This window comes from Oryctolagus cuniculus, chromosome 10 (assembly GCF_051225735.1).
Source record: "Oryctolagus cuniculus isolate XC-2025 breed Fujian yellow rabbit chromosome 10, ASM5122573v1, whole genome shotgun sequence".
NCBI classification, from domain to species: domain Eukaryota; kingdom Metazoa; phylum Chordata; class Mammalia; order Lagomorpha; family Leporidae; genus Oryctolagus; species Oryctolagus cuniculus.
Window position 1 is genome coordinate 61,442,967 of NC_142876.1, and position 26,472 is coordinate 61,469,438.

Here is a 26,472-nt window from a genome sequence, read left to right on the forward strand (position 1 = left end):
TATCTTAGCTATTGTTAATTGAGCTGCTACAAACATGGGGTAAGATAACTCTTTCATATGCTGATATCATTTCCTTTGAGTAAATTTCCAGGGGTGGAATGGTTAGGACATATAGTAGATCTATTTTCAGATTTCTGACAAATCTCCGTACTGTCTTCCATAATGGTTGTACTAGTTTATATTCCTAACAGGGTACCTTTTTCTCCACATCCTCACCAGCATTTGTCATTTTTTGATTTTTGGATGATAGCCACTCTAACTGAGAAGAGGTGAGACCTCATCTTTTTTATTTGCATTTCCCAAATGGCTAGTGAACTTCAACATCTTTTCATGTGTATACTGGTCATTTGTATTTCATCCTTTGAAAAATGCCTGTTCATATCCTTAGCCCATTTCTTAATTGGATTATTTATGTTGTTGTTGTAAAGTTTCTTGAGCTCCTTATATATTCTGGATATTAATCCTTTATCAGATGTATAGTTCACAAATATTTTCTCCTGTTCTGTTGGTTGACTCTCCACTTTGTTGACTGTTTCTTTTGGTGTGTTGATGCTTTTGAATTTGGTGTAATCCTAGTTGTCTATTTTTGCTTTTGATACCTATGATTCCGCTGGTCTCTCCAAAATTCTACTATAATTATCTGAGAAGGATATGAGAAGTAAAAGAAGAGAGAGAGAGAAAGAGAGAGTGAGGGAGAGACAGAGGAAAACAGAGAATAGAGGGCATAAAAAGAAGAGAAGAAACAGAAGCCTTGTGAAACTATTTAGCTGTAAACTATATTTCCTGGTATAGCTATGAAAATTAAATTTCAAATTGAAAAGGTATTATAATTCATTTTTGTAATAATTTCCCAAATGACAGAGGAGTTGGGAAATTTAGACTACTTTTCAGGATTTAGGTAACTGACATTCTTTTCTAAAGCCTCTTTATGGGATTTGATATGCCTGTTTCAAATTACAGTAATTACCTTAAAACCTAGCTTGTGAGTTATCTACCCAAAGGCAACTTGAGTAATTTTCATGAGAATTTATTGTCTGTGAACCTTGTTTATTCCAGGGAAGCATATTCTTATATTCATATATTTTAGGCAAGTAATACAAAACTTCCTTAGAGAATTAGTGAGCTAGTGTTTTGTTTTGTTTTTCCTTCTCAATAGCATGTTAATTTGAGCTTTAAAAGGTACACAATCTGACTTCACAAGTCACAAGAAACTACGTAAACATTCATAAAAATATCAATCCTAAGTAAACCACCCAAATTCATACTTTGGAAATTTGACATTCTACAGTGCAGTGAGCAGTTTTTATTGAGCAAGAAAATCCTTCTGACTCTGTGTAGTTCCAGATTGTCCTGGAAATAATGCATCCTTTATTCCAATAGATTTGAGAATCTCTGTTGAAGAGTGAAGAGACACATGCTCTGAAGACATTTCTGAATATTCTTTCCCCCTTTGCTTAGATATCAATCATAAGGAGGCAAAGTCCTACTCTTTCTTCAGGTTCCCTCAACCAATGACAATGTATTCTTCACGAGTCTCTCAAGAGCCATTTCAGACTGCCACCTTGCAAACTCACCCATTCATTCATTTAGCCAAAACTTCACACACACACACACACACACACACACACAGTCACCATTTGATTAAGTCTTGCTTAAAATTTTCTCCATATACTATCGGATTTATATATTAGAATCCTCCATTGTAACAGTATCTATCTGAGCAAGTGAAACTTCACATATCTGATGACAAAAGTAGAAATCACAGAGCCCAGCTGCAGAGCCTACAGTCCCTGCACTCTGTCCCCAGCTCTCAGTCCAGCAGGCTGCAAAATGGAGAGTTTATCAGATGCCAGTCCTGTACTACACATTCACAGCTCCCATCCTGTCTGAAACTTAACACAACCTGACGAGCAAGGCACTATTATTACTGACATATGCACACAATGCAATTGAGGCATATAGAGGCTAAGTAGCTTGGGCACAATTCTACATGATTAACAAGTTTGCAAGAAGCTATGGGACCAATAAACTCTGCCCACCTAGACCCCAAGTGAGTCCCTAAGCATTGTACTCTGCTACGCTTTCTCCACATGTAGATCTGCTTGTTTACCAAATATTTGCAGCAACTGAGAGGCAGCTATAACTGCATTGCATTGAGTTCTGCTACATACTTAATAAATACAAATTTATTTGGAGTCATATGAAAGATAACTAATACATTAGAACTGTGAAATAGTGATAAAAACTACTTCTATCTGACTTCAAAATAATTCATATACTGTAAGCCATAATTGCTCCTGTCAAGGACATTTTCAATTTTATAGAAGATAAATCAAACTTTAAAAACCCTAGGTACACAAAGAATTCTTCACTTTTGTATCATATGTTTAACTGCAAACATTGTATTTTACTCAAGTATACAATATCATAAATCCTCTCCATCAGAATGACAATAAAAATACAAGAACTATGCTTGAGCTAACCTGATAAATAATCAAAAAGTGGCATCATATTGTGTTCATCAGGAACAAATTGTAATAGACCCCTAAATGAGCCCCAAGTACAAGTGAAAAGGGGAGAAACACACAAAGGACAACTTCTATTTCTATGTGAAGAGCTGGCTGCAAACCTAATTAACAGAACACAAAGCCTCGAGCAAAGGAGCTGCTATCACACCCTGTGCCAAGAAAAATGAACTTCACCTTTTAAAAGCTCCAACCAAGCTCATGCAAGATACTAAACAGTAAGACATGAGAAACCCAAGCCTTTTAAGGACACAGAGAACAGAAAAACTGTAATTGTTTTACTCATTAATCAGTGGATCAGCAAATAAACACTTCCTGGTCATTTTAACACCTAAGCCATATAAATGTATTGCATGCAATATGACAGAAAATGATACTTATGAAAGCATCTCATAAACTGTAGATCATCAGGGAAGATGCAGGTAGCCAAGATATGACAAGGGATACTGTCTGATTTTCAATTCAGGACTTGATTGATGAGTATTCTTTCCAATAATAGTGTCCATTGAGAATGTACATTTTGCCCAGAATTGTGCTTCAGGGTGTAAATGAGAAAGTTTCAGTTTTATCCATGTACAACAGGCCTTCAAATCATTTGGGGAAATAGTGAACATGGAAGTACTACTAAATATATAGCAGAAAATAAGCTAAGCTGAATTTTGTGGATCTCGCAAGAAAAGTTTCAAAAATTTGAAGCAGGCTTTGAAAGAAAGAGTGCAAGATAATAACACTGTGTTTTGCAGATCTGATGAGATTTGAGGATCTGGAAAGGTACAAGAAGAAAGAATGGATGAGGAGGTCAACTCTGGAAGGTTAAGGGTCAATGTGAAGTTAAGCTCTTCATTTTAAAAACTAGCCTCCACCTTCCTCAAACTGTGAATCACAGAATCCAGATACAAAAAAAAAAAAAAATAAAATAAAACAAGTTGGACCAATATTTTCTTCCTTACTCTGATGTCCTCAAGATCAGTGGAGAAGATAATCATTTTTGCTAAGAGACTAACAAGTGTCAGAAAAAACAACTCTGGATTTTTAGAAATGAAGTAAAATTCTCACTCCAGAAATTTCCTACTCTTCTGATCGATGATGAATTATTTTGCATTTTTAAACTTCAGCTTTTGTACCTATGAAACAGGGACATTAAGACTTCATTGATATGATTTTTGAAGTTGAAGCTCATATAACATGTTTGGCTTCTTATGACATTTCTTTTCAAAATATAGAGAAGGAGGACCTATGTAGTTGTTCTGAGATAAGTGTGAGTGGTTTCTTAGTTAGTCACTTACATTGATGCAATGATACAAGTCATTGTAATAATACAAGTAAAAAATGATCATCCTTATTATCCTTCAAGCTATACTTCAGAGTTTAACATTTTATGATCTATACTTATTTTTGTAATGTAATTAATGGCAGGTGTTAAAAACTTCAGGGAAATTTAATTTTCAATTTTAGTTTGATTGAGCCAATGATTCAGGAACTAGGAACTTCCCAGAACGAGAACATTGTCAGAGAACTCCATCCACAATGTGGCATACAGGATTCATGGCTGGAAAATGGAAGAGAAGTTCAGAAACAGCTTGATTCACTACTATTCCCTGTTTGCCTTATCTGAACATGGTCTTAGCAGTCAGCTGTCAATCAACCACAGAAGCTCAGCTCCAGTGATCCGCTGAGACTCAGCTATTTGTTACAAAAGTCTACATTAATTAATTAATTAATTTTATTTGAAAGACAGATACTTCCCACCTACTGGCTTACTTTTCAAGTGCCTGCAACAGGTAGGACTGGGCCAGCAGGAGCCAGGAACTCAGTCACTGTTTCTTATGTGAATGGCAGGGACCCAAGTATGTAAACCATCACCGGCTGCCTCTGAGGGTGCACAACAGCTGAAGCTGGAATCAGGAGTGGAGCTGGGACTCCAAGGCAGGCACAAGGAAACGGCATGTGAGTGAACCAAGCAGAAACTTATCTGCAGTACTGAATGTTTAAAGATAGGCTTGCAGTTAGTTTACATACCAAGTTAGTTTGTTATGTAAAGGCTCAACGTATAGCGGCATCCTTGGGCCAAATTCAGTTCCCCTTAACACACGAGAAATGGGAAAGCCTCAATCGAGATATTTAGCCAGTCTTGTTATGATACCTGAGCTCTGTCCTCATTCATTTACGACTTGCTTTGCTCAAGGGTTCATGCCACAATGCGCTTAGAATCATTCTTCAGGGAAATCAGCATTCTCATTCATGAGATACAGTATACCTCTTTTAATCACATTTTACTTTATTGTATTTCACAGGTACTGCATTGTTTTACAAATTCCAAGTTTGTGGCAATCCTGAATCAAACAAACGTATTAGTCCCATTTTTCCAACAACTCAGATTGCTTGCATTTTAGCAATAAAGTTTCTTTTAATGAATCATTTAAAACACAGAGAGGGAGAAAGAGAGAGAGAGAGCCATCCACCTACTGTTTTATTTCCCAAATGCCCATAGCTCCTGGGGCTGGGCCAGGCTGAAGTCCAGAGCCAAGAATTCCATCAGGTGGGTACTCAGGAACTTGAGCCATCACCAACCAGTATTTTTAGGATGTACATGAGCAGGAAGCTGGACTGGAAACACAGCAGCTGGCACTGGAACCAGGAACTCTGATATTGGATGTGGGTATCCCAAGGTGTGACTTACCTGTTGCCTATAATATTAGCCTCAAAGAAATATTTGTAAAATTAAGGTATTAATGTTTTTAGACATAATATTATTGTAATTTAATAGACCGCACTATTGTAAAAAATGATTTTTATACACACAGAGAAACCAACATTCATATAATGCATTTTGCTGTGATAGACACTATGTCTGCTACCAAATCTCCAAATCTGCAGTTTGCCTGTATTTCTCATTTGTATTACTTTGTCATTGTTGCTTTTTGTTTTTTAATTGCATTAGATTACAATATTTTCCTTCTTCGTACTCTCTTAGGACTGTTGTGCACAGTGTATCTAGTTAATTAGGTGTTTTTGAAATTAAGCATTTACAACCAAGCCTCAGTTGCCATCCTCCCCAGGAAAACTTCCTACCTCATTCTTTAAGATGATTTCATCTGTCACTTCCCTGATCCACTCCTCTTCTCCAATTAGATTGCACGCCCCTTTTGTGTGGTTTCCTAACACCACGAATGCAGCTTTCACATTGTTCTTACCATGGGATACATGTTTATATGTGCACAGTCTATTCTATACTAAGCCGTGAGTTCTTTGGAGGTCGGATCTTCTTAATTCTCTTTGTAGTTTATGTTTAGTTGACTGACACATAGTGAGGCACTCAGTAGTTAACGTAAGATCCATATCTGGAAGCAACAGAAATGTCATCCTGTCCTTTTCCATTTAAATAGTAAACATTATTCCATCTATCAAAATGGCTCATTCCTTCTTGTTTCAAAGATTCTCTAGATCACTCTCAAGTATGGGATGGGACCTCCCTGTTCCAGTTCTTTACATCAACTATTAAATGGTTAGATGCCTTACAGAACAGTAATTTTCTCTCTTTGGATTCTTCTTTACTTAGTCCACAGAATTCATATTTACCTTATGCTTGAATGCAAACATTTCCCTTTAAAAATCTAAGTCTAAAGTGGAAAACAACCAAAAAGAAATTCTGCAGCATTAAACAAAGGAAGTCTAAGTATTAGTCCATGTACAATTCCACTCCCTGAGGGCAGAGCATCTTATCCAATAAAAATGAATTCTTCCATTGGACAAAAAGCATCTGTAATCAGTGCTACTAGGAAGTTACTTGAACAGAACTGCTCAGTATCTCATTGCATAGAGCTAACCTTGACAATGGCAAAACCTCCTGACCATCTAATTCATAATTTTCCAAATTTATGCATCAAGTTCCCTTCTTTAGAGTGCCCACTGGGATAATTACAGTGGTTGTTTCACTCTTGTCTGCTTTATTTAGATAATAAGCTCAAAAGGCCAGGGATGCCTTTGCCATTTCTATCTATAGTCCTGAATATAATATATGCAAGCAAGACTTGTAAAAGTATAATACTAGGTTTTTAATATCTTTCTTCTAACAAATTCTTTTGAACAGCCCAGAAGTTATATTGGAGTCAAGTGCTGTTTATTTTCTTCTTGAGATTTCTGTATTGATTCCAATGATAGAAATTATAGGCCATCAATGTACCATTTACAGTTTTCTCTTCTTGAACATATTTAGCTGTGCATTTCTGGCACTTAATTCTACATTTGTATCATACTTACAGGTTTCTCTGAGTCCAATGCCAATAATTTCATTACATTTTTCTCTAAGGGATAACTCAGTAATAAGAACTTGTCCAGCACTATTCTAAATGATTTATATGTAAAAAACAGTTCACAACTTATTTGGTGTCATATAATTAAAAAGACGGAACACCTAGGATTTGTACATGAGTCTAGAATTTGAATGTACTCTTACCAGCACCATATTCTCTGCAAAGATCACAAAATACTAATTAAAAAATTATTTCAATATTGGAAAATTGACTTGAATCATAAAATTCCTAACAAAAATATTAAACATAAATTGAGCATTTTTAGCATTAGATTTAGATTAGATCAGTTTTAAGGGGTTTTGATTCTAATATTATATTTATTGAATAATTTTATGACATAATCACCTCTGTACCAATGTACAGACTTCTAAAATTATTTTTAATTTTTATTGTAATTTAAATGATTTTAAAGTATAATAATATCCTTGGGAAATTTGTTTAGGAAAATAATAATCATTAATTTAATAAATCTCAACAGTAATGTCTTAGATATGAAAATGTGAGCCTGCAGAGGGGCGCAGGAACTCATTTAAGCTTTGCATTTCCACATTATGCATTATCATCTCTAGCTTCTTGGCCTTCTAATGGCTATTACAAATGGCCCATATTTTCCACTACTGAAAATTATGTTTGTAAGATTTTCAATAACTTGCATTCAGTCATCTAACAAATATTCATTGCTCACAATGTTCACGATGCCTGGTACCTATCAGTAAACAGAAAAAAGTCTACTTGGAGTTTACCTTTTAGTATCAGTAGAGAGACAATAACAACAGACACAGAAAATAAGTAACTTATGTAGCTGGTTAAAAGATGCTATATGTTATTGAATAAAATAAAACAGAGTAGGGATGGGTGCATGGTGAGAGCTGGGGATTGAAGTAAGTTATAACATTCAATAGATAAGCCCTGGTTGGTACCACTGAGAAAGGCCTAACTGAGCAAAGAGACCTGAAGGAGGCATGGGAGCTACCTAGGAATCTCCCTCCATAAGAATTTATTATGATCAGTTGAGGATACTTTTTTTTTTTAACTTGAAATTGAGTTTACAGCCATACCACCCTGAATGTGCCTGATCTCATCTGATTTAAAGCCTTTTTCTCATGAGTAGTAGAACCCAGATGTGGTGTTAAAAGAAAATTTGGTAGCTCACTGAAGGTGCAACTGATCTGTCAAAGGCCAGATTGAAAATGAATGGGCCTAGGTCAGTGACCATTTTCTGTCTGCACGTGGCTTCTGGCCTAGCAGCATTACTGATAAGTGAGAAGAATTCATCAGGCCATCATTTGAACAAAAACAGAGCGAGTTGTGACAGCAAGAAGACAACTGGCAGAGAGGCTCCTAAAATGATGGCATTTACTACTGCAACAAATTGCAAGAGTATAAGTAATCAGCTGAACTTCACCAGCGGTTGGGACCTTAAGAATGCCTTACAAGCACGCTGTAGGAATACTGAATAAATAGTTGGGAAAGAATTGAGTAGAACTTGAGCAATTCAGTGCTCAACAAAGGCTTCCATGGCCAGCGCCATGGCTCAATAGGCTAATCCTCCACCTGCGGCACCGGCACACTGGGTTCTAGTCCCAGTCGGGGCGCCCAATTCTGTCCTGGTTGCTCCTCTTCCAGTCCAGCTCTCTGCTGTGGCCAGGGAGTGCAGTGGAGGATGGCCCAAGTGCTTGGGCCCTGCACCCCATGGGAGACCAGGAGAAGCACCTGGCTCCTGGCTTCGGATCAGCGCAGTGCGCCAGCCGCAGCACGCCAGCTGCAGAGGCCATTTGGGGGTGAACCAACGGAAAAGGAAGACCTTTCTCTCTCTCTCTCACTATCCACTCTGCCTGTCAAAAAAAAAAAAAAAAAAAAAAAAAGAAAAGAAAAGAAAAGAAAAAAGAAAAAAGAAAAAAGGCTTCCAGGATGGATAAATCTGGGTGTTGTACGGAAATGTAGGCCAGGGGAAAACGTCTGGAGGCCAAATGAAGAACCAACCCCCTCTGCTTTGGAGCCAGCAATAACAGTAGTAGCTTCAGAAGACAGACTGATATCTGTGACTGCAAGTTTTGAAGCCTCTCAATAGTGGTAAGTGGAGAAGGAAATTTCAGAGCTAAAGTAAGATTCCACGTCCTAATGCAGATATAAAAGAGGTAAATTCAAACAACTGGTATATGCTTATAAAATCTGGAAGCTAGTTTTCTTTGTGCATGAGCTTTATCTACATTCTGAAGAATTTGGCATCAAATGGATTTAGTATCAGAGAAACAGAATCTGAAGTCTTGAAACTATGACCAGAGGACACTGTGTACTACTTAATAATGCACCATGATCTAAGAAAGGATGTCTGGGAATATAAACCAAGCAATAACTGCTCTGAAGTCTTAATAAGATCTTAGTGAAAGGCCTGGAACTATGAAATAAACAAAAGAAAATCTACAGAAAACACTTCAAGACATTGAAATAGGCAAATATTTTAGATAAAACTCCAAAAGACACAGGCGATAGAAGCAAAAATAGACAACTGGAATTATATCAAACCAAGAGACTTCTGCATAGCAAAGGAAACAATCAAGAGAATAAAGAGGAAATCAATTGAATGGGAGAAAATATTTGCAAAGTATTCATCTGACAATAGATTAGTACCCTGAATAAAACAAGAACTTAAAAACCTCAACAACATCAACAAAATACCCTAAATAATCTAAATTTAAAATGGACAAATGACTTGAGTAGATATTTCTCAGAAATATAAATGGTTAACAAATATATGAAACAATGTTCAACATCATTATTCATTAGGGAAATAGAAGTCAAAACCACAATGAGACAGCATCTCACTCCAGTAATAACGACTACCATCAAAAATATAAAAAATAAAAATGCTGACAAGGATGTAGAGAAACAGACTCATTTATATAGTGTTGGTAGGAATAAAAATTTGTACATCCATTATGTAGAATAATAAAGGGGACACTGAAAAAAAATAGATCAATCATATGACCTAGCTAGCCCATTTCCAAAAGGAAATGAAATCAATGTATCAAAGATAACATCTGCGCTCCCATGTTCATGGTAGCACTATTAAAGACGGCCAAGGTGTTTGTCAGTGGATGAATGTATAAAGAAAATATGCCATATATATACATATATACATACATATATATGCACACACATATATGCATAATGGAACATTATTCAAGCATAAAAATGAATGAAATAAGCAAAATGATTGGAACTGAAGATCATTATAGTAAGTGAAATAATCTAATAAGTACATTATGTTCTCTATCCTATATGCAAGTTTATAGCGCTGGGCCAGTATTTTCATTATTGGACTGGTGTTGTGGCTAGCAGGTTAAGCAGCCACCACCTGTGGCACCAAATAGGTGCCAGTTTTGAGTCCCAGCTGCTCTAGTTCTGATTCAACTCCCTACTAATGTTCCTGGAAAGGTAGAGGAAGATGGTCCAAGTGCTTGGGCCCCTGTCACCTACATGGGAGTCTGGATGAAGCTGTTTGCTTTGGCCTGGCCTAGTCCTAGCCAATGCAGCCATTTGGGCAGTGAATCAGCAAATTGAAGATTCTCTTCTCTCTCTCTCTCTCTTTCTTTCTCTCTCTCTCTCTTACTCTTCTCTCTCTCTCTCTCTCCCTCTTGCCCTCCCTCCCTCTCTGAAACTCTGCCTTTCAAATAAATAAATCATTTAAAAAAATAGTGACTACTAGAGAATGGGAAGACGGGAAAAGCTCAATAATGGGTAACACAATGCCATAGAGAGAAGAGGTTCTGCTGTTCCAGAGTTTGGTGGAATGACTTATAGTTCATGCAATGTCTTCTATTCTGTGTAAAAAACAGGAGAAGAGAAGCTGGTAGATTCCAAACACAAAGAAAATACAAGGAAATGGAAAGGCCAGTTGTCTGCTTTGATTTATGCTATGCATTTATACTGAAATATTGCAATGTACCCATAAAACATGTAAGTATAACATGTTAATCCAAAATATGAAATCATTTTTAAAAATGATTTTATGAGCCTTGGTAATATTCTAAACTACAAATTTATAACTCTTGTTGTTCTTATTTATTTGTGAACTCAAACATTACTTTCTCAACCAAGCTTTTCTATTACATAAAATTGCCTAGTTTTATGATCTCATAGGACTCCTATAATTATAATTAAGTAATTAATTACATTATGGTGATTTTCAGCATGTTTCTTCCTCTGAAATATAAACTTAATAAAGAGGTAAAAACCTTCTTACAAAAGATCGCTTAGTCTTTTTTTCCCTTAGCTCCTAGCTCAGTGCTTGGAAAAAGGAGATTCCAAGAAATATCTTTCAAACATAACAGCAAAGCCATCCAGAATACAAAGTGTCATTATGACATTAACTGTAGCCATTTATTTCAGTGGGATGGAGCACAGGGGTGTGAACAGAGAAAAAATACTCAAAGAAATAGAATGGCAGTTTACAAGAGTAGATAATTTTAAATACAATAGTTCACATTTATTCCCAAGGGTTATATTCTGATAGCCCAGGTTAATGCCTGAAACAGAGGAAACCAATACATGATGGTATGTTTTTCCTAAACATAAATACATATCTATGATAAAATTTAACTTATAAATGAGACACAATACAACATGAACAAAGAACAAAATATAGCAATTCTAACAATGCTTTATAATAAAAGGTATACCAGTAAAGTCTGTCTCTGTCTCTCTCTTAAAATAATGTATTGTACTTTTACATTTTCAACTAAAAGAAGCATTTTATGACTTCGCTTTGTCATATCCAAATTGCCAGCATTACTACTCTTGCATTTTGAGGCCATGATGAATTAAAATAGCATCACTGGAACATAGCACTGTGGTAGATACAACAGGTGATCTGAAAACTATGGTGACTAGCAAGTAATTAAGAGCTGGGTAGCATATACTGAGTGCATACCCTGCATAGAGATGAGTCATGTCTCAGCTGAGACAGATACACAGCTGAAAATTTCACCATACTACTAGGAATGAAATCTTTTTATAACTTATGAAATGTTTGTTGCTGGAATAATGCTTTCAATAATTTTGGACAATGGTTGGCCATAAGTCACTGAAGCAACTGAAAAGTGAAACTCAAATTAGGGGGTATTGCTTACCCTAAGCCAACAGAAGTAAAATTTACTCACTTCAATAATTTAGAACATTGTTAATACCCCTTGCATTTACAGAGAAACAATTCCAATTAGAGAACCATATATCTGAAGGAAAAATCTGTATTTTTTCCAAAAATTAAATTTTGTGAATGGTTAACAATTTATTATTTTAATAATGACCATAATGTAGACATGATGCTAGTAATTTTAGGGATCTTGCAGCCTAACTACTGTGGTGGCCTCCCAAATATCCATTAATAGTTGGACAAATAACTTAGCCTCAACTTTCTAATCTGTAAAACTTTAACAGTAACCATAAAATGAACCTTAGAGTCATAAGAATGCAATTCTGTACAACAGATGTAAAGTGTTTATAATAGGACTTTGCATTCAGTAAGAGGGATACAAATTGATTATTGTTATTATCCATGCATATTTCCCTGATAATACAGAAAATACAGGCTGTCATGTTACCACCTAGACATTTCAAAATGAATTCAATCCTTGCCATGACAAACATTTCTGGTACTAGAATTCCCTTGTTATTCTGTTAATTGGCTTTTGATGTATCTTTTGACCACTCTCTAATTATACTAATTTATAGGATTTTCAAAACTACAGATTACCTTAAAGGTTTTATAGAAGTTAAAAACATAAAAAGATATAGTCTTGGAAGGATTATACGATGGATGCTATTTATTATGCTAATAATTACCAAATTCATTGCAATTACATCTTTTAAATTAGTCTGCAAGTCAATTAGTTCTATAATAAAGTTACTTTCACTTTAATAAGTGAAATTAATTCAGCCCAGGTACCAGATATTAAAGAAAAATTGGTAAAACTATGCAAATATTTGAAATATACTTTAGAAATATTCAAATTATTTGTAGCATTTACATGATATGCCATAGTAATGTATTGTGAAGCAGTAATGAATGGAGAAATGCAAAGTTTGGCCAATAAAGTGTTCAATAAATATTGACTGATTAAATGACAGGCTGAATTGATGCCATTTCCCATGTTACCAGCTGAGAAACTCACAGAAGATTGAGATTTATCACTACTAAACATATTACTGATAACCATAATAAATGTACCTTATAATCCTATAAGGAAAAACATAAGGTATAAACACATATGTAAAACAATTTACACAAAGAATATTGCAGATTAAAGCTCAACCAAAAGAAGCATCCTATGCCCAATTGGATCCATCACAAAGATATTCTAGTCTGTATATTTTTCATAAACTTGGAACTTATAATGTTTATTTATCTATGTGTTTCACAGCATTGTACACTCTAAAAGCAATAATACTAACAAATTCACGTGGGCACCATTTGAAATAGCTACTTATTACTTAAATTCAATATTGGATATGAACATACACAGTCTATTTACTATGCACAGGTGTGCAATATAGAAAGCAAGTGGCTCTTTACTCTCAACCCAATGATGCAGAACTATTACAGGTTTGATGGGGAAGATGGGAGCCAGGTGGTGAGTAGGGTGGCACAACTGTAGTTAGCAATCCTGCTTACCAGTCACTACTACAGTCCCATTCAGAGATTTCCTAGAAAACTGTAGCTCTCTACTTGTGCTACAACTGTGCCCCAAGGCATCATGTCTGAATATAAAGGACTCCATGCACACAAAACAGCAATGATGGATCCAACAGATAAACAGGCCCAGTCCCTGAAGTTTCCTGCCACTGTAAGTTCTCTGCAGGGTTGCAACCACATCCTGTCCTTGTGAAAGAAGGATTTATTGTCTTCTAGCTGAACACTGATACTTAGTATCACAGCCTACTCTGTTCCAGTTACAATTCAAGTCATAAGATTATCCTTTCCCTAAGACCTGTTATTGACCTTATGGTTTACTTTGGTCACCACATCCATAACTTGTTCTTCATGCCCATATTCTGGCTGAACTTCCCAGTTTAGGACATAGACATCAACTTGTTATCAGCTCCTTCCACGGATTCAGAGATTTCACTGGCATTTTCTTTTGGTATTGCCTTGCCTACCTCCACCTATCTCACCTCATGATCACACCCAGGTCTGCTGGCTAGGCTCATGCTGGAGATATCCTAGACATGAGGTATCACAGTGGAGATGTCACTTGCCTATTCTGATATCTGGTCATGGTTTTAGTATGTCCAAATGAAATGCGAAAGAGTCAGGTGGGGGAATCACTCAGTGTACTTTTCTCTTCTGTAACTATGTTCACTGCCACATTGCTTACAGAATCCTGTCCGATCTACTATACTGCCAACTGAGACACCAATTCATTCCTTGTTGAAAGATCTTTGTTTCTGACTTACTTACAAACTTATATAATTCTTCATCTGTTTCCCTCTTTTCCAAATGATATGGCCTGCTCTTTCACTAATAACATTTCACAGACCACTACTAGTCATGTCATGACATAGAAACAGATTCAAGATAATTTTCAAGGTACTACATCATGAATTATCTTTGTAATTTTATCCAACGTAGTTTCTTGCAGCTGTTGAACAGGAGTCTAGTTTTGCCCTATTTTTTATTCCTAAAGTTGGCTGTTAAAGAATAAGAGAAAAATATGTTTTTGCAGAGATCTATGGTTATTTCTCGTAAAGAATTTTTTCATTGAATCCACTTTTACTAAAAAGTCTGAAGTTAACAAGTTCCCTGAAGTGAACTGCATATTCCCCGTTCCCAAGGTTTTGTTTCTGTAAGTATCTGTCTTGTTCCTGCCACCCCAAAATCTCAAGTACAGATGCAGGAAGGGGAAAAATGTCAAAGAGCTGAGGCATAATTGGAATTGATCCCAAAAATGATCAAACATAAATCTAAACAGCCATTGCAGTTGGGAAGGCATAGAACAGTGAGTAAAAGATGTAAAAATAAATCAAGGCATTTTGTAAAATATATATAAAGAGAACACAGTTCATATATTTCATATATTACAATTTTAAACCCATAGTGGTACTTTCTCCTCCTGCTTCCCTCCTCCTACCTTTTTTTCTTTTAATTTTTGCAATAACATACTTTCAACCTACTTTATAGTCACAGGATTAATCCTCCATTAAATAAATAATTCAACAAGTAGAAAGACCACTGTTCTTCAGGAGTATAGACAAGTCTATAAACAATAATCAAATTTCAGAGTGTCAATTTTGTTCATATATATTACATTTTTTGCACTCTATATGCTAGCCACCACAAATCATAGAGGACATATATTTGTCTTTTTAGATCATACAAAATGGTAAAACAAAATGAATACACATTTTTCAAAGGATGAACTATAAATAGCCAATGGCTCAGGCAAAAATGTTCAGTATCTAGGCACTTCTCTTAGGTCTCTAATGACCATTCTGTCTTTTGTCTTAGACCCTGTGAGTTTAATCTGCTTGCTAGATTTGTTTTCTCCAGACTTGAAACAGTGAAATTCTAGATTATCATGCCCATGAAATCTCAGATGGAAGCAGTTTCTGCAAGCTGGCATTGCTGCCCCTGGTGGAGAAGCTACCTCCTGCTGAGAAGCCACCTCCTGCTGGAACCCTGTCTTGACTCCCTTTCCCAACCACACCCCTTTTCAGCATGAAGCAGCCAGAGCAATCATTGCCTAGTTCCCCTAACAGAAGTTAGGGTAACTTATTTGGGGGGGATGTGAGGAGTCAGATGGTTAATAAGCAGTGAAAATTGGGGTGCAGAGTACTTGCTTTTCCCCGAGAGTTGTCTTTAGCAAGGTCAACAGTGCCTGAGTGCCCACTCCTTGAAATCTAATTTTACCATAAGAATAGCAAGAGTGTGGTGATTCCATCCTCCTGAGCTCACAGTTTACAGTCAACAAGTTACCTATCCCACTCTTCTGATGGCTCTTTGTTTTATCCTGAGCAAGCCAGATAGGATAAAAGATTGCATTTCAGATCTTTTGATGGGTTTTGTGCATTTTGCCCCCAGATTGTGCATAAAGACCCCAGTACCACTGACCACTTGGAGGCCCCCCTCCATGCCACTCTGGCTGGAGGTCTCTGACTCTAATAAATCTTGCTTTTAAGCCTTTAAAAATGTTCAGGATCACTAGCCATCAGGTAAATGCAAATAAAAACCATAATGAAGTTTCACTTCACCTCAGTTAGAATGGCTATCATCCAAAAATCAAAAAATTGACAAATGGACAAATGCTGGAGAGGGTACCAAGACAAAGGTACCCTAAGCCACTGTTGCTAGGAGTATAAACTGGGACAACCATTAAGGAAGACAGTATATAAGTCCTGGAAATTTACTCAAGTGAAATGAAAGCATATGAAAGAATTATCTGTACCCCCCAAGTTTAGAGCAGCTAAATTCATAATAGCTAAGACATAGAATCAACCCAGATGTTCATCAACCGATGACTGGATAAAGAAGGTGTGGTATATATGCATGATAGAATACTACTCAGCCATAAAAGAGAATGAAATCCTGTGTTTTAAAACAAAATGGATACAACTGGATGCCATTATGTTGAGTGAAATTTTCTTTTTAAAAGAAATACTAGGAGCCAGTGCTGTGACATAGTAGGTTAATTCTTCACCTGTGGCACTGGCATCCCATACAGGCTTCAGTTCTAGTCCTGGCTGTTCCTCTTCCGATCCAACTCTCTGCTACAGCCTGTGAAAGTAGTAGAAGATGGCCCAAGAGTCTGGGCCCCTGCACCTGCATGGGAGACCTGGAAGACTATCCTGGCTTCTGGTTTCAGATCTGCTCAGCTCTGGCCATTTTGGCCATTTGGGGAGTGAACCAGCAGATGGAAGACCTTTTTCTCTCTCTCTCCCTCTCACTGTCTGTAACTGTACCTCTCAAAGAAATAAACTATATATATAATATATATACAAATATATTATGTATATATAATGTATATATGTATATATACATATATATGTATATGTATGTGTGTATGTGTGTGTATATATATATATATATATATAAAAGGAATACTATTCTACCATGAGACAGTGATATTAAAGAAAGACATAGCATAATAATCAGATACTGCAAATGGCTCAAACACTTCCCAGGATTTTTTTCATTTCAGAGAATATTAAGTTGTCCTTCTTTTGAATTCACCATTTTTTTGTAAAGATTTATTTATTTATTTGAAAGGCAGAGTGACACACACAGAAAGAGAAAGAGAGAAAGAAAGAAAGAGAGAGAGAGAGAGAGAGAGAGAGAGAGAGAGAGATCTTCATTCAATGATTCACTCCCCAAATGGCCACAGCAGCCAGGGCTAGGCCAAGCTAAAGCCTGAAGCCAAGAACCAGGAGTTTCATCTAGGTCTCCCATATGGGTGGCAGAAACTCAAGTACGCTTTCCATCATAACTGGGTTGAAAGCAGAGTAGTCATGAACAGAACTGGCACTTAGATATAGGATGTGGACATCCAAAGCAGCAGCTTAACCTGCTGTGCCGTAACACGTTTTACAGATTTCATCACTGCTAATTGTAAGGAACATCCAGTGCATTCCTGTTGCTTGATACAGCAAAATTTGCAATCCTTAGAGAATAAGAACTAATTATATACAAACAATTGATCCATGAAATGGCACAGCAAGAAAGACAGAAGGAAATCTGAAAACTGTGACATGATATTAAGATCAAAGTGCAAGTCATGTGCAGGCTAAATTAGGAACAATGCATTAAGTCAATTCTCAAGACAAGTCTTCACTCAGATGATGCGGAATTGTTTACTACACTAGAAAGGACAGACCTGGGGCAGGCGTCTGAGGGATACATGAACAAAAGTGTTTCTGAAGAAAGATACCAGACATCCACCTCAAAGCAAAAAAAAAAAAAAAAAAAACTAGGGAAAGCAAGGTCTCCTTTACTTATTTTTCAAGAATATCATTTTATATTTGCAAGTTTACTAAGAGGATGAGTCTTAAATCACCATATTTCAATTAAAAATAAAAGAACTCACTGTACAGTCCTTTTTCTGGATAACATACAAATGTTTATTAATTATACCAGCTTCCTTTTTTGTTTTTCTAACAGAAAACTTTTATTTAATAAATTTCCAAAGAAAAACTTTTGGATTATAGCAGTTCTCCCCTCCATAACAACCCTCACACCCACAACCATCCCATCTCCTATGCTCTCTCCCATCCCATTCTTAATTAACATTCATTTTTAATTATCTTTATATGCAGAAGATCAACTGTATACTAAGTAAAGATTTCAACAGTTTGCACACACACAAAGTATAAAGTACTGTTTGAAGAAGAATTTTATCAATAATTCTCATAGTTCAACACATTCAGTACAGAGGTCCTACATGGGGAATAAGTGCACAGTGACTCCTGTTATTGATTTAACAATTGACACTCTTATTTATGATGTCAGTTATCACCAAGGCTCTTGTCATGAGTTGCCAAAGCTATGGAAGCCTCCTCAGTTCACAAATTCTGACCTTATTTAGACAAGGCCATAATCAAAGTGGAAATTCTCTCCTCCCTTCAGAGAAAGGTACTTCCTTCTTTGATGGCCCCTTCTTTCCACAGGGATATCACTCACAGAGATCTTTCATTTAGGTCATTTTTTTTTCCCACAGTGTCTTGGCTTTCCATGCCTGAAATGCTCTCATGGGCTTTTTAGCCAGATCTGAATGCCTTAAGGGCTGATTCTGAGGCCAGAGTGCTGTTTAGGGCATTTGCCATTCTTTGAGTCTGCTGTGTATCTCACTTCTCATGTTGGATTGTTCTCTCCTTTTAGATTCTATCAATTATTATTAGCAGACACTGGTCTTATCTATGTGATTCCTTTGACACTTAATTCTAGCTTTATGATCAGTTGTAAACATAAATTGATCACTTTAACTAGTGAGCTGGCAATGGTACATGCCATCTTAATAGGATTTGGAGTCCCATGGCACATTTTTAGCTTTACCCTTGGGGTAAGTCTGAGAGAGTGTGTGCCAGACTGTACACCTCCTCCCTCTCCTATTCCCATTTTTACTTTTAACAGGGATCAATTTTCATCTGGATTTAAATACCTAAGAATAATTCTGTGTTAAACAAAGAGTTCAACCAATGGTATTAAGCAGAAAAAGAAAATACTAATAATAATAAAATAGTAATCTGTTCCTCCACAGTCAGGACAAGGGCTGATCAAGTCATTGCTTCACATAGAGTCAGTTTAACTTCTACAAGGTTTCCTTTTAGGTGCTTAATGCCCATCAACAGAAGACTGGATAAAGAAATTATGGAATATGTATAGTCCTTTATAAATAAAAGCATTACACTGAAGATCATCTTTTATGATTCCAATCTTGAATTGTCTATGTTTATTACTACTGATATCAAAAACATTTCACAGGGTTCTGATTCAGATAACATAGATGTTTTTATCTCAAGACATCAAATTTCAGTTAGAGCAAGTTCAAGAGCTCTGTTGTACATTATACTGACGACATTTAATAATGACATATTCTCTACTTGAAACTGCTAAAAGAGTAGACTTTGTTCTTGCCACAAAAATATAAGTATGGGGCCGGTGCTGTGATATAGCGGGTAAAGCCGCCACCTGCTGTGCCAGTATTCTATAGTGGCACCGGTTCGAGTCACCGCTGCTCTACTTCTGATCCAGCTCTCTGCTATGGCCAGGGAAATCAGTAGAAGATGGCCCAAGTGCTTGGGCCCCTGCACCCTTGTGGGAGACAGAGAAGAAGCTCCTGACTCCTGACTTTGGATTGGCACAGCTCTGGCCATTGCAGCCAATTAGGGAGTGATCCAGCAGATGGAAGACCTCTTTCTCTCTCTCTCTGCCTCTGCCTCTCTCGCTCTGTAACTCTTTCAAATACATAAATAAATCTTTTCAAAAAGATATAAGTATGTGAGGAAATGAATATGTTAATTAGTTTGTTAGCCAGTATATACTGTATATATCCATCAAAATAACATACTGTGCACTGTAGGAATACACAATTTTTAATTTTCAGAAACTAATTATAAAGAACATAAATAAAGGGTTGGGATTTTTTTCAGCTTTCTAGCACCTGTTTCTTTTATTGACTTCTTTCATAGCTGTTTAAAAGACTATATAAATGGGCTGGCGCCGCGGCTCACTAGGCTAATCCTCCACCTGTGGCGCTGACACTCCAGGTTCTAGTCCCAGTTGGGTTGCCAGTTCTGTCCCAGTTGCTCCTCTTCCAGTCCAGGTCTCTGCTGTGGCCCGGAAAGGCAGTGGAGGATGGCTCAAGTGCTTGGGCCCTGCACCTGCATGGGAGACCAGGAGGAAGCACCTGGTTCCTGGCTTCGGATCGGCACAGCACCAGCCGTTGTGGCCATTTAGGGGGTAAACCAACAGAAGGAAGACCTTTCTTTCTGTCTCTCTCTCACTGTCTAACTCTGCCTGTCAAAAATAAAAAATAAAAAATTAAAAAAGACTATATAAATGGAGGACGGTATGTGTCTTAGCCATTAGAATGTCGGTTAACATGCATAGACCCCATTTCAGCTGGGTTCCATGCCCAGTTCTGGCCCCCGACTCCTACTTCCTTATAATGCAGACTCTGGATGGTGGCAGTGGTGGTACAAGTATCTGGGTTCCTGTCACTCATATGGGAGAAATGGATTGAGTTCCTGGCTCTCAATTTCAGCCCAGCCCAGTCTTGGGTATTGTATGCATTTGAGGATTAAATCAGCAGATGGGCGAGCTGCCTCCCTGTCTTGGACTGTCTCTCTCTATATCTGTCACTCTCTTTGTGGCTCTCAAATAAATAAATAAATAAATAAATCTTTAAAAGTTATAGTGTGTGGGTGCAAACTGATGAAATCTTAATATATACTAAATCGATCTTCTGTATATAAAGATAATTGAAAATGAATCTTGATGTGAATGGAATGGGGGAGGGAGCAGGAGATGGGAGGGGTACGAGTGGGAGGGAAATAATGGGGGGGAGCCATTGTAATCCATAAACTGTACTTTGGAAATTTATATTTACTAAATAAAAAAAATTCCTGAAAAAAAAGTTATATTGTATCACCTCTGAAACAATAAGAAACAATAACAAAATCTTTTATTGCATAGACTTTAATAATTTTTATGCATTTTAAAATGTGATGAGTACAGGGCTGGCATTGGGACATAGCAGATTAAGCCACTTTCTGCAAGGCTGGCGGCTCATATGGGCACTGATTCAACTCCTGGCTGCTCCACTCCCAATCCACCTCCTTACTAATGGCCTGGGAAAAGCAGTAGAAGATGGCCCAGGTGCTTGTGCTCCTGCCACGTACTTGGGGACCTGAAGGAAGCTCCTGCTTCCTGGTTTCAGCCTGGCCCAATCCTGGTAATTGCAGCCATCTGGGGAGTGACCTGTGGATGGAAGATCTCTTCATCTCTCCCTGTCTCTAACTCTGCCTTTTAAACACATAAATCTTAAAAAAAAAAAGTGAGGAGTACTTTATCATCACTTATTTTCTTCCACAAACTCCAAGTTAAATCTTTATGGACATCTTTTGCTAAAAATAAAAGGGCTAAAAAGGGAAATTAAGGGGCTGGTGTTGTGGCATAGCAGGTGAAGTCACCACATGTGATGCTAACATCCCATATGGGTGCTTCTTTGTGTCCTGGCTACTCCACTTCCCATCCAGCTCCCTCCTGACAGCCTGGGAAAAGCAGCAGACAGCCCAGTTGCTTAGGTCCCTGTACCTAAGCAGGCAAATTAATACATTGTCTAGTTTTGGAAAAAAACAGAGAAAACCAGTGCAAGAGACAAGCTCTAATGGAGGCATATTAATGATCAGATGGGACATCCTAGGAAAAATTTATTTTAAGTCTTCTAGGAAATTAACATAGAATATTATAGAAAAGTGGAAATATTTATTTATTTATTTATTTGACAGGCAGAGTGGACAGTGAGAGAGAGAGAGAGAGAGACAGAGAGAAAGGTTTTCCTTTGCTGTTGGTTCACCCTCCAATGGCCGCCACGGCCGGCGCACCGCGCTGATCCGATGGCAGGAGCCAGGTACTTATCCTGGTCTCCCATGGGGTGCAGGGCCCAAGCACTTGGGCCATCTTCCACTGCACTCCCGGGCCACAGCAGAGAGCTGGCCTGGCCTGGAAGAGGGGCAACCGGGACAGAATCCGGTGCCCCGACCGGGACTAGAACCTGGTGTGCCAGCGCCGCAAGGCAGAGGATTAGCCTAGTGAGCCGCGGCGCCAGCGAAAAGTGGAAATATTTCAAGTAGGTCCTGATGATTTTGGTAAAAATTGACAGGGACACAAGGTAGAGAATGATATCCATTGAAAAGGTTTACAATGTGAGCTCAGGATTCAGCATTTCGAGGGACAGTGTTAAAGAATGAGGAGTACTTGGTGAGATGACTCTGATCATTTATGTCCCCACCCATTTGGCTTACAAATTTCAGATGGTAGCCACTGTATTTTTCTAAAAAGGCAAATAACATTTGAATGCTAGAAACACAACTTGGCAGCACTTGGGGGACACTGCAGCATCTCCCACTCCTCCTTCTACCTGTCTGTCCTTCTCCTCGTCAATGTGGAGGACAATCCATCTACCCCTTCTCAGGTCACAGCTCTTCTGCTCCCAGAAGGAACTTGATCATCACTTGTCTCCATTAGCTTCTACCTTCAACCTTGTCTTTGTCATTAACATTTTTGGGTAGGAATTTAATTATCAAGTGTTAATTAAATTCCAGCAGAATCTCTTTCAATAATATTAGAAGAGCACAGTAGAAGGCCCTAGGGGCATTTTCCCCCTAAACACAGCATGCTCTGAAAGGAGGCAATTATGAGGAAGACAGAGTGAGGAACTGTATAATTGCTCCTGTTTCCACTGTTCTTTCCTCCAACTATTTTTATAGCTGCTTGCGTCATTGTAGCTAGTGGCTAAGGGAAGTGACCACAGCAACACCAAATATGGAAGAAGATGTCTCTCGGATGAGCCCCTTTCTTCCTTCTAGATGCATTCAAGCTGAACAGTGAAATGATACTTTTTCAAGTTTTTCAAAAAGTAAACATTTATTTTTATCATAGCTTGATAAATGATGCATTCCATCTTTGTCTCTAGACTTGTAAATCTCTTGTTCATTTGAACACCCCCACAGTACACTCCAGATCTCTTAGGCAAAAGCAGCAGCAAAACTGAGTAGGAGGCAAATAGAGAAAGCCAACAGGAGACATGTCAAATGCAGCACTGAGTAATGAGCGTGGCTGAGGACCCCCGATTTGCTTGCCTGTAAACACAATCAAAAGCTCTGAATGTAATTCATTCTTGCCCTCATTTATAATGAATTATAGTTGCCCTTTCCACATTTTAAAAAATATCTGTGGGGGAGGTCTAATTACAATTTCATACACACACACACACACACACACACAACCATTACAAAAGGAAAATTCCTAAGAGTCAGAAAGAATAACTCATGATATCTAGATGTTCAAAAGGAGCAAGAAATTACTAAAGACCATTGCTGCCCTTTTATCTACTGTGTACTATGAAATTTAATAGTCTCTCTAGATGCTAATATTAAAATCACCTTTATAACACTTCTAATTCCAGAATTTCAGGATGTAAATGTAGATTTTTCAAAGTAAATAGCACTAGATGCAATTGGAAAAAAAAAACTTTATTAGCTGTGTCTTCACTTATTAAAGAAAAATATTTTTAAAGTCTCATCATCAATCTCCCTTTTTTGTCTCTTGATTTGAGGCCTGTGAAATCAGATGAAAGAAAAACATGTTTCAATATGCAAAATACAGATCAAAATTTCCCCAGTACTTTTAGCATTTCTTGTTCCCTATAAATTTATGAATAAATGGAATTAATATAAGTTGATTTGGTGGAGATAACATACACAGGATCAACCTGTGTTATATGTAAGAAAAGTTACATAATTATAAGTATGGTGATGTACTGTCCTTATCATTTTGCTAGTTTCTGGACATCTTGCTTATAGTTGAAAGCTTTAAATTACTGACAAGAAGAGGTAACTACAGAAAATCATTCAGCAGCATCTGGACTTGATGGAGCAGTCTGCATTTATACATTAACAATAGTGAAAAACAGAAAAGCTGCTTCTCATGAGACTGGTGAGTTTATTTCTAGCAATTTCCAGCTTGAAATAATCACACTTCCCCACCCGGCTACACTCACTTTAAAATCAGACTGTGAAGACACTACAATTTTCAAACTTAATAGTATCCATAGAGACGCTGAAGAGAGCTCCTAGTCACTCCTTGAAAACCCAGAGTAGACCAATAATCATCTGGGAAAACACTAAACCAATTCAGCTCCATTGTAGAAAATAATGAGAATATAGGTACTGTTATAAGAATGTTTATATTTACCATTTAGGAAATTCTTGATTCTAAGTATTACAAATTAAAATGAGAAAGTAACATGAATTAAACATACACTGTGAAATTATTTTCATAAACCTTTTCCTTCTTAAAAAATTTTATTATTTGAAAAGAAGAGCAACAGAGAGAGAGGGCAGAGACAGAGAGAGAGATGAGAGAAATCTTCTGCCCATGGGTTCACTACTCAAATAGCTGTAACAGCTAGAGTTGGTCCAGGCTGAAGGCAGGAGCCCAAGACTCCATTCTAGTCTCCCACGTGGGTGGCAGGGCCCAATATTTGGGTTATCACCTGCTGCTTTCACAGGTGCATTAACAGGGAGCTGGATCAGAAATGGAGGAGCTGGAAAATGAAGTAGCACTCCAATATGGGATGCTAGTGTCCCAAGCAGCAGCTTAAAACCCACTGTCCCATGCCAGCTCCAATATTTTCTTTAAGCATAAAGCCCAATGTTGCCTGGAGTAAAAAGAACAGTCTGAGGAACTGTACTGCCTAATTTTAAGACATGTTACAAAATTATAGTATTCAAAGCAGCACGAAACCAGACATATGACCAAGGAAACAGAATAGAAAGCCATAAATAAGACCATACATTTATAGCCACATAATTCTTGACCGAGGAATCAGCAACATACAGTGGAGAAATTACAGCTTCTTCAATAACTGATACTTTGAAAACTGAATGTTCATAAATAGAATGAAATGAAATTTGATGCTTACTTCACACTATATGTAAAAATGAGCTCAAAGTGGTTTAAAAAATTAAACGTGCTTTCAATACAGTAAAACTACCAGAAGAAAATATAGAGGGTAAGCTGTAGGACATTTTGCTGGACAATTTTTTTGTTCTTTGTTTTGCTTTATGTATATGAATCCCCAAAAGCACAAAAAACAAAACCAAAAATCGACAAATTAAATACTAAACTAATAGCTTCTGCACAACATGGAAACAACAGGAGAAGAAATAACACAGAGGCTATTACAAGATATTTGCAAATGATGCATCTGATAAGGAGGGAATACCCAAAATATATAAGGAACTAAATAGAAGCAAAGTTTGCTAGAAATAACCTGATTAATAGTCAAAGAACATGAGAGAATTCTGAAAATAATGCTTACAAAAGGCCAAAAGAATTATAAAAAAATACTCATCATAACTAACCATTAAGAAAGTGCAAAATGAAGTTACAATGAGATACCACCACACATGTATTACAATGAGATACCACCACGCACGTATTAGAATGACAATTATCCAAAAGTCAAAAGATAACAAGTGTTGATGAGAACATGAAACAAAGAGAACCCTAGTACACTATTAGCATGAATGTAAACTGGCATGGCCATTATTTAAAAAAATGTGTGAAAGCTTTTCAAAAAGTTAAAAATATAACTACTACATGATCTAACAATCTTCTGTGTAGATAGCCAAAGAAATCGTTATCCCAAAGATACAGCTACGCTCCCATGCTCAGAGCAGCATTAGTCACAATAACCAATATGCAGAAATAACCTGTACCTATGCATGATGAATGGATAAAGGAAATAAGGAAAACTGCTTTATTTCACAAATAATGAGAAATACATGGAGTTATTAAAATGCCAACTAGCTTGACTTAATCATTTCAAGATGTACACATATACCAAAATACTACATTGTACTCAGTACCTCATAAGTTATATAATTATTATAGGTCAATTAAAAAGAAAAAAATTATTCTATTTTTCCAATTTTTGAAAAATATTTTTATTTTATTTATTTGAAGGACAGAGATGCAGAGAGAGGTAGAGCAGAGAGAGGTCTTCCATCAGCTGGTGCACTCCCCAGATGGCCGCAATGGCCGGAGCTGCACTGATCTGAAGCCAGGAGCTTCTTCCAGGTCTCCCACATGGATGCAGGGGCCCAAGGACTTGGGCAATCTTCTACTGTTATCCCATGCTATAGCAGAGAGCTTGATTGGAAGAGGAGCAGCCGGGACTAGAACCAGCACCCATACAGGATGCCTACGCTTCAGGCCAGGGATTTAACCGGCTGTGCCACAGTGTTGGCCCCTCCAATATGTTTTATATTACTTTATAAAAGTTTAGTAAAGTTTAAAGTCTGGCACAAAATAACACTATTTTAATAGAATTATGTTACTCAATATTATATCATAG

At 37.2% G+C, this 26,472-nt stretch overlaps 1 protein-coding gene across 6 annotated transcripts in view; it reads right to left on the bottom strand.

Moving 5' to 3' along the window:
- DLGAP1 (DLG associated protein 1) overlaps positions 1-26,472 on the bottom strand; it is a 1,086,743-nt gene that overhangs the window by 884,119 nt on the left and 176,152 nt on the right. The gene's annotated exons all lie outside the window — the stretch shown is intronic.